This window comes from Bos indicus x Bos taurus, chromosome 9 (assembly GCF_003369695.1).
Source record: "Bos indicus x Bos taurus breed Angus x Brahman F1 hybrid chromosome 9, Bos_hybrid_MaternalHap_v2.0, whole genome shotgun sequence".
Classification (NCBI taxonomy): Eukaryota; Metazoa; Chordata; class Mammalia; order Artiodactyla; family Bovidae; genus Bos; species Bos indicus x Bos taurus.
Window position 1 is genome coordinate 59,641,124 of NC_040084.1, and position 8,813 is coordinate 59,649,936.

Here is an 8,813-nt window from a genome sequence, read left to right on the forward strand (position 1 = left end):
TTTTACATTTGTCCAGGTTATAGGAGATTTTTCCAAAAATGCTGCTGCCAACTGGCTGAAAAGCAAATACCATTGCAATTAAATTCATATATTTCGTAAATGATATAATTTCTAATCAATTCACTCAATTCAGTAGATCTCTAAATATTCAGTAATGTGATGGGAGTGCATATTACAAATAATGTATTGTTTGAACCTGGTTTCCTTTGAACTTATTGAGCATTTGAATTTCATGACTAATAACATATATTTTTAAACTGAGTTTATATTCCCAGTATGATGTTTGGCCTAATTAAGAAGCTTAAAATGTGAACTATAGAGAGGTTCTAAAAATAAAATTCAGTCATAAGTCTCTATTATTAATTTAGATATTATCTGAAGGAGCACAGATGCAAAGGCTACAAAAATAGTGTACAAATGAACAGACGAGCTAAATCAATCTGATCATGTAGGTGTTAAAGTTTCCTTCCGACTCGCCCTCCGGTTGAAAAGATCAAAGTGAGGCCTGGAATTATCATTGCATTGGTCTCAGTCATCCCAGTTTCACAGCGTTCAGTCATTCTGTGTGTTCTATATTCAGTGCAGCTGTTGTTGTGGCTCTTGAGATGTTAGACTCACTAATAAGTTATTTTCCAGTCTTTTGGCAAGAACGGGGCTATAAGAGAAATGGCTTGTCTTGATGTGTTCCAGCTGGAAGTAAATATGTTCTCCCATTGAAAAACAGGTCATTGCCTGGAGGCTTCCAAATTTTGCCTAACTGAGCAGTGGATTAGGAGTTGCCAAGGAATCCAATGGTTATATGTGATTAAGGAAACAGAGGGACATACTGATCCAAGCCCCAGGAAGAGGTGAAGAACTCTTAATTTCAATCCCAGATTTCCTTGCTAACATGTTTTACAACCTTGAAAATGCCACTTAGCCTTTGGCTGTGCTTCCATAGCCATAACCCTAATTATTTAATATTTATTGAACACTCATAAAGCACTGGTTCCTGAAGAGAACATAAAGCAAAAGCAACTAGCTTTGTCACTCCAGTGTTTATTTTATAAGGATCCCATTAGCAGTATTTCACAGCCTACCACTTTGAAAATGCACTCTGTACTACTAAAGATCACTCAAAATTTAGAGAATATTCATTAGTGATTTTTTCATCAGGACGAAAGACAGCATATGGAATTGGCTTACATTTTTGACCCACTGCACAATTCCAAGAAATCCTTGATTCAGAACAAAATAAATGATATTCTGATAACTAGCAACTGCACTATGAAGATGGACCATGAAAACATCCAAAACAGGGGGCACTTGTGAGGTTGTAATTCTTTGTCTTTGATTTAGTTGGGATTTAATGTATTTTCACTTATTTTGTCAAAGACACATTTGTGTTGAAGTCAAGGAAAAACAGTGCTCACCGTCTGCAGTGAGGAGGCTCTCTTATGTTGAAATCACACCCCATTTACCTTGACCCATGTCACCAATTCCCTCTGTCCTAATCTAGCAAACACTATTTGCATAGATAGCACCAAAGTTCCTAAGTACTATTTGGATCTGCCACTGTGAACAGTCACAGGCATTTGCAATATTCAACATGATGCCATGGTGTGGCAGCTTCCTCATGGATGTGTATGACTGATTGGTTTTCCCTGAAGTGAGGAACTGTTTTCAACTGCAAATCATATAGGCCAGGATCTTTAAAATAGTTATGCTGGAGGTTTTTTTCTTTCTGTTTCACTTGAAATCCTTGTTTCAAAATGTTCTGTGATTATTTATCCTAGCTTTGGAAGCCATGGAAAAATGTTACGTTGGAGGAAGACGATTAAAGAAGACGACACAAGCTAGAAATCATTTAACCAGCTAGGAGAATCATTTTCATCTATTTTGGATTCAATGTGTAAGTACAATATACAGAAAGTATTTTTTCTTTCATTCCCTTTTCATTTTCTTAAATTTTTATAACAAATGTGCTTATAAATTTTTATAAGAAATGTGCTTTTATAAGAAATGTGCTTATGCATTTCTTATAAAAATTTTCTCAAGTTTTTATAAGAAATGTGCTATGTAAAGATGGATGTGAATAAAGGTAAAAAACAGTTAAAATATCTAGTCATCTAACTCCTTTTGCTTTCAAAATTACATCCTTGAAAACCTATCAGTTTAGTCCCTGCTACCTCATACTGTATGATTATTTGCGAAGAGCTATCCTAAAGTTTACTTTAGTGCTATCTGTGAAAAAATAATATTAATAATAGATTGCAAAGTCAGTAAATTTATCTAGTGTCATTAAAGAATAAGAAGTTCCCCATAGAAACATTTACTTCTTTAAGAACCCAAACTTTTATTGGACATCATTTCAAGTTTTCATAATGACAGTGTTAGCATTATAAAAATAATTATTGCAAATGCTTTAATATAATAGTAGCCTCATGACTATTAAACATGCAAGCTGTTTGCCCCTACACCAAATGGTCCCAGGTTGCTTTCTAATGGGGGACTCAATGGCCTCAGACTTTACCTTTCACTGTGAGCTGTGTCATTTTTCAGTATTTGGACTCTCACAGCCCTGCCTCAAAACTACCTTTGCTTCAAAGGTGAAGTTGGGGAAATAAGTAAACTCCTTATAAGTTTGGACTCCCTGTTCAGTCTATCTCCACTGGAAGAAGATTTCAGATAGAATACTGAATTACAAAATGAGGGAACAACTGAACAGAAAACAATTAGAGGTGCGCAAATTTTTTCTGCTAGCAATGTATACTAGCCCTTATTTCCCATCTGATCTTTGTACAAAGTGCTTTCTCTGCAGATTTAACACTACGATCTTGTCTTTACCAGACCTCTTCTGCTTTATCTATTTCTCTAGTTTCCCAATAAGATTTCAAATCTTAATCCTATACTCTCAAAGTTCTGCCCACTTTTGTATGGACATCCGATGGCCCCATGGGTTAGATTTTCTGATCCAGTCATACAGGTCTTGGATGAAATTCTAACAGTTTTACTGGATTGAAGCCAAGTTTGTTTTGAACACTAGTTATAACCAGTAGCTATAGCTTCTAATGTTAAAAATGAGCCTTTGAAAACCTCATTAGAGAAAATCTCATGACTTATCTATAAGACCCTGCCAAGGCTGAGAATTTGATTCTTAGCTTCTCATTTAGTTCAATGAGCCAAGACAGGCTGTCCCTGACAAACATTACCATCACCTCAGCACACAGTATAACAAAGCCAAGGAAATTCCAAACTGCCATCTATCACCTATGTGAGAGAAATACTTTATGACCTTTCAAGTGGGCCTTTGTCCATTAATACAGCTCTCTGACAATGCTCAACACATTTATTCATGGTGGATTTGACTCTTGGCTCAATGAGATCTAAGGGAAGTTAAAAACACAGAAAGACCATTTTTATCGCCTATTTCTGTGGGAGCCTAGAGAATTTGTTTAGGAATCTAAGTCCTATGGCCTCAAGTACTCAAACTGTCACTAACACACAGCAAGTTCATAGACCGGTGAAGACCGCACAGACCTCTCAGTTTCCCCCTAGGGGAATCAAATCTGTCCTACAGCTGTGCAGAGATATATTTTAATAGCAGCACTATTCTTTAAAATTACTGTCTGTTTCAAGACTAATTTTACAAAGGATTCTGTGTGACCATCAAGTCAATATATCCCTTTGCAGCATACAGGACTCACTTCACTTTCAAAGTTAGGGTTCTTTAAAGCCACATTATTTTTCTCTTGCAGAACAGCTGGTTGGTTAGAACTGTTAAAATCACCCTCAAACAATTATGTTTTATAATGTGTTTTCACATTGAGCAAAGGTAGAAGTGGGGATGTGAGCCAAAACTCTCCATCCATAGGAAATGTAAAGAAGGCTAATTGAAGAGGTCACGTGTCCAGAAGCCAGTGACTTCAGAGGGCTGAGATCAGAGCTCATCCTTTGGTCGACTACAGAGAGGGTTCTGTCTTCACCTGGGGTCAGTGTGAGCCAGGGGTCACACGTGACACTGGAAAGGAGAATAATTATCACGCAGTACCCAACTTTCACATCATGAAAGTCCCACTGAATTATGCCTGGGTGATCAGAAACCATACCTAGGTGCCCCCATCACTCCTCCTGCTGCAGCCCCCTGGCCACCCGCCTCTTCGAAGCCCCGGCCAGGCCATAGAAGGGACGGCATGGCTCCAGCTCTCTGCTTTCTCGTTGGTTGCTTTGTCTCTAAAGCATGGAAAATCTTTCTTTCAACTCTAACACCCACTCCCCATTTCCCCATTTCCCTGCCCCTTTTCTCCCAAGCAATATAACTCGAGCTGAAATACAGAGTCACTCACTATTTTTTTTTTTCCATCCTGTTGCATAAAACCTGAAAGGGGGAGACAAAAGCACCCATGAACTTTGGAGATTAATACTTCTTCTGGTCCCAGCTGTCAGATTTATTTCTTCTTTGTAGCTAAATCAGGTCATTACGCTACAAATCTTTATTTTAGATGAAAGATTTAAATCTCTACAGAATTGGGGGAGCTCGGGGGCGGGGGAGCATAATAAGCCATCCATAGTAATTGGCTGTAGTTTTATCTGGATGTATGTATGCAGGCTGCTATCAAATTCCGATAAACTTTTCCTGACCCTCTTCACTTTCTGGAGTCCCTGGGAATCCCAGTAACCAATGCATTTTCCGGGCACTCAGATTGCATGCTCAATTATAAACTGTCTCCACATCTAAGACGTCATGTTTCTACAGAGTACTTTAAACAATCAAAGAAATTAAAAGATCTTTGTGTTGCTTTGGAATAATAATAGTATTTTTTTTTAAAGTTTCTGTAACAAGCATTTGTCCTTGACGTGTTCTGAATTATTTCCTCAGAATTTTAAAAAAAAAAGAGAAATAAGAGGCAGACATAATAGAAGGCTTAGAGATTCCATTCAGCCACTTTAAAAGCAAAACCAAAGAACAGCGGTGGCAGCAGAAGTCTGAAAAGGCATTAAGTCATCAGAATCACCATTCAGTGGAACAGCTTTGGAACAGATGTGTCTCCTATCGTCTTTATCCAGAGAACCAGAGAGGGGACATTGAATATATTAATAAAGATAATAAAGCAACTAGCCCTGAGTCAGCGTCGCTTTTAGTCAGGTATTCTTCAGGCAGACTTGTTAAATGGCTCCGAAGCACCCACTGTAGTTTTTGCTTCGTGTGGCAATCTCTTATTTGCCCTGTATTTAGGGAGGGGGGTGGTAAACGGATGGAGCCCCAGATCAGGAGACTTGTGTTGTATGTGCAGAGTGGGAAAGTAAAAACTCATCTGTAGCTCTGATTAGGTTGCCAGAGCCCCGTCTGGTTCAGGAGCTCCGAGCACAAATCCAGATTTCTGCAGTTTTTTGTATTCAGATCTCTAGGAGGCAGTAATTACTACGATTCTATGTGGTCAGCACCCCGGAGCCTAGGCAATGCTGAGGCCCTGGACTTAGGGACTTTGGAAAATCTCCACTTGCCACATTTTTACTCATGTTTCCTATTTTCAATTGTTTCAAGAGCAGGATACTCTGAAGGAGGAAAGGTGGAACCTATCAAGGAGCAGGCAAAAATGCTCTAGGGTCAATGTACTTATGTCAAAAGTCCTGTGAGAGCTGTTGGGATCCTGCCATAAATGTTTGAAATCCTGACTGAGAGAATGGCTAGAAACTAGGGCTGCCCCTGCTCGCAACCTCAAGGCCCCATCTGACAAAATTATCTTTGACCTGGTCCTGTCATAACGTCTGAAATTGCTCCCTCTGAAGACCTCGTCCCTGTTAAGTGCATCCCCTCCAGAAGGTCCCAATTTAAATGCTAATGTTTTGCTCACCCAATATCAGTCATTAGTTTATCACATTAGCCTTAGTCACCCTGGGAAAATGGAACTTGGTCGGGTAAGCACTAATGAAAGGCAAGGTGAAAGGGATGTTCCAGAACTTGTGTGGGGAGCAAAGATATGAAAGCAGGTAGTTAAACAGAGCACACTGGGGTCGGAAGCTAGAGTGACAGGCAATAAACCAGTTCATCCCCCACCCCCTTAGAAGTGGGGTACACAGCATGCCTCCCAGGGGAAGTTGCTAGAGGGAAGATTAGGGGAGACTTGAAGCAAGCTTTATCTTCATCATATTTTTGTCTAGAGCTGGTCCTAGCTGGAGCTAAGTAAATCCACTAAACAAGACATAAAATACTAACCCTAATCCTAACAAAAAGAGGTGGTCAAACAGTCCATATGCCTTCAGAAGAAAGAACTCAATTGGGAATTTGGAGCACACACTTGGCCCTTGCCATTCAAGATGATCCACTGCAAACTAGGCCAACTCTATTTGACAGGATGACAGCTATTCCCACAGTGGCTTTGGGATGTTATTTGAAAATCAGATTATTTATTTATTTTTTAAGGCAACATCCATTGTTCAGCTTGTTTTTCTTTCAGTTAATCTAAATGGGAACATCCTTATCTGCAAGGGCACAGATACCTTTTTGCGGAGCTCTCTGCAATATACAAATGTGTTGCCTGGTAATGATCTTTCTAGCTAAATTAAGATGTTCTGTACTACAAATGCCTATGTATACAAACAACACGGGTTAGACAGAGGAAAGAACTATTCATTAGGTGCCTAAAAACGCAAGATGAACAGCACAAGATGGCATATTTGTGCAAACCTATTTTTTGAAATATTTAAAATCCAACTTGTTCTATTAATTTTTTAAAATGATGCTTATTCTTAACATGCTCAAATATCTCCCAGAGGGAAAAGCAATCTGCAGAAAAGCTTTTGATCTTCATTCATTTTCAAGCATCTGCAAATTAAAAGACCTGTTGGGGAGATGTTCCGCTCATTTGTTGGCTGAGAGGCACTTTTGTTTTCAATGGGAAGAGAGATGTTCATTTAAATTTGGAGGAATCTCCTTAAATTTAGGAAATAGCAGCGCCTTCGTGTAAATAGGAATATGCGATTTCACAGATATTTCCCAGCGGCTAAATTTCCATGAGAAGGGAAATTTCAGAATATTCAGCAAATAGGGCAGGAACACATGTCCTTTAAAGCAGCAGTCCCCCACCTTTTTGGCACCAGGGATCCATTTCATGGAAGATAGTTTTTCTACAGACTAGGCAGGCGAGATGGAGAAGGAAATGGCAACCCACTCCAGTATTCTTGCCTGGAGAATCCCAGGGACGGGGGAGCCTCATGGGCTGCTGTCTATGGGGTCACACAGGGTCAGACACGACTGAAGCAACTTAGCAGCAGCAGTAGCAGCAGTAGGCAGGGGAGAGGGGAGGATGGCTTCGAGATGATTCAAGTGCATTACATTTATTGTGTAGTTTATTTCTATTATTATTACATCAGCTCCACTTCAGATCATCAACCGATAGATCCCAGATCCCTGCCTTAAAGTATCTCTGTGTTAAAGTTTCTTTGCACTTATGGTGTCACCTGCTGGCAGTGGGGAGTTTGTTCTTGGGCAGAAGGAAGATGACGTGGAGAGACAGAACTGTGTAGTGTTGGTAAAGACAAAGCTTTCTGGTCAAACTGACATGGAGTTGAGTCCTAGTTCTAACATTTTCTAGGTAGGTTGAGGTTGGAGAAGTCACTTAATCCTTCTGAACTTTGGTTACACTATCTGCAAAATGGGCACAAGAATAATCCCTCCTTTAAGAGATTGTTGTTCAACATTAAAATGAGATAATGCCTATAAGTGTTCATGAATATGAATGTACAATGCCCTGTGTACAAAAAGTATACACTAAATGACAGCAACCTGCTGCATCACGATTCATCACTGAAATTTTAATCGAGGACTATATCAAGTTCATAATATGAACGTTGTTGGTCAAAACATTTTTGTGGAGTGAGGGAGGTTTAAAGTAGGGAATCATTTACATAGAAACAATACAAGCATCCTCAGAGGCTAGTGTGTACTTTTATGGGTGAGTTCTTGAGGCCACACATAAAATGCTCCAGTTCATCATTGCTCTCCACTCTGCTGACACACGCCCTTGGCACCAGATCTAGAAAGGAGCCATCAATGCTCTCTACAATAGTTGCTCCAGCGGCCGCTAAGATACCTGTGAATTAACTGTGCACTTCTATCTTTGTCATCAAGAGGGACAGAGACAATTTGAAAAGGTTACTGTCACATGTGGCTAAACCCTGATTTTTAGTTGGTCTGCTGCAAATATCTTAACAAAACAAAAAAATCACTGATTCAGCCATGCCTGATTCCACCAAAATCATTTTCCATCTGTCAAAGAGACATAATCTCAACACCATTTGTTGAGTGTCAGCAAAGACATGAATAATCTTTGGTGTCCCTGTTATTTATTCTCTAAGGAAGCTAAAGATCAAGGCCAAATATCCAGAATTCCACTTGTGTTTCTCATCAGATCTTAGGGATTTTTAGGCATGCCTAAATCATAAAGAAAGATTATAAAGTTCATCCCTTATACTTGTACATATGAAAAAACAGGCCACAGAGAGGTTAAATAATTCACTTCAGGACAGAAGGCTCATTATAGATGAGGCTGTATTAGAAGGCATGGCTCCAGAGAGTCCATCCAGGCCTCTTGCACTTTCCACACATGACTTAGAAGGAAGACCGTTTCTTTTTAGATTCCACAGAAAGAGACTCACAGACTTGAGGGGAAGGCTGAAGGGAAGGGATAGTTAGGGACTTTGGGATGGATATGTACACACTGTTATATTCAAAATGGGTAACCAACAAAGATGTACTATATAGCACAGGGAACTCTGCTCAGTCTTGTGGCAGCCTGGATGGGAGGTGAGTTTGGGGGAGAATGGGTACGTGT

General features: G+C 39.6%; 1 long non-coding RNA gene across 1 annotated transcript; it reads left to right on the forward strand.

The window, feature by feature from the left end:
• The first annotated feature begins 1,531 nt into the window (after positions 1–1,531).
• On the forward strand, positions 1,532–5,097 carry LOC113898805. The gene is made up of 3 exons (XR_003512743.1): positions 1,532–1,648; positions 1,776–1,891; positions 4,859–5,097. It is a non-coding gene; the product is annotated as an uncharacterized LOC113898805 (long non-coding RNA).
• The last annotated feature ends 3,716 nt before the right edge of the window (positions 5,098–8,813 follow it).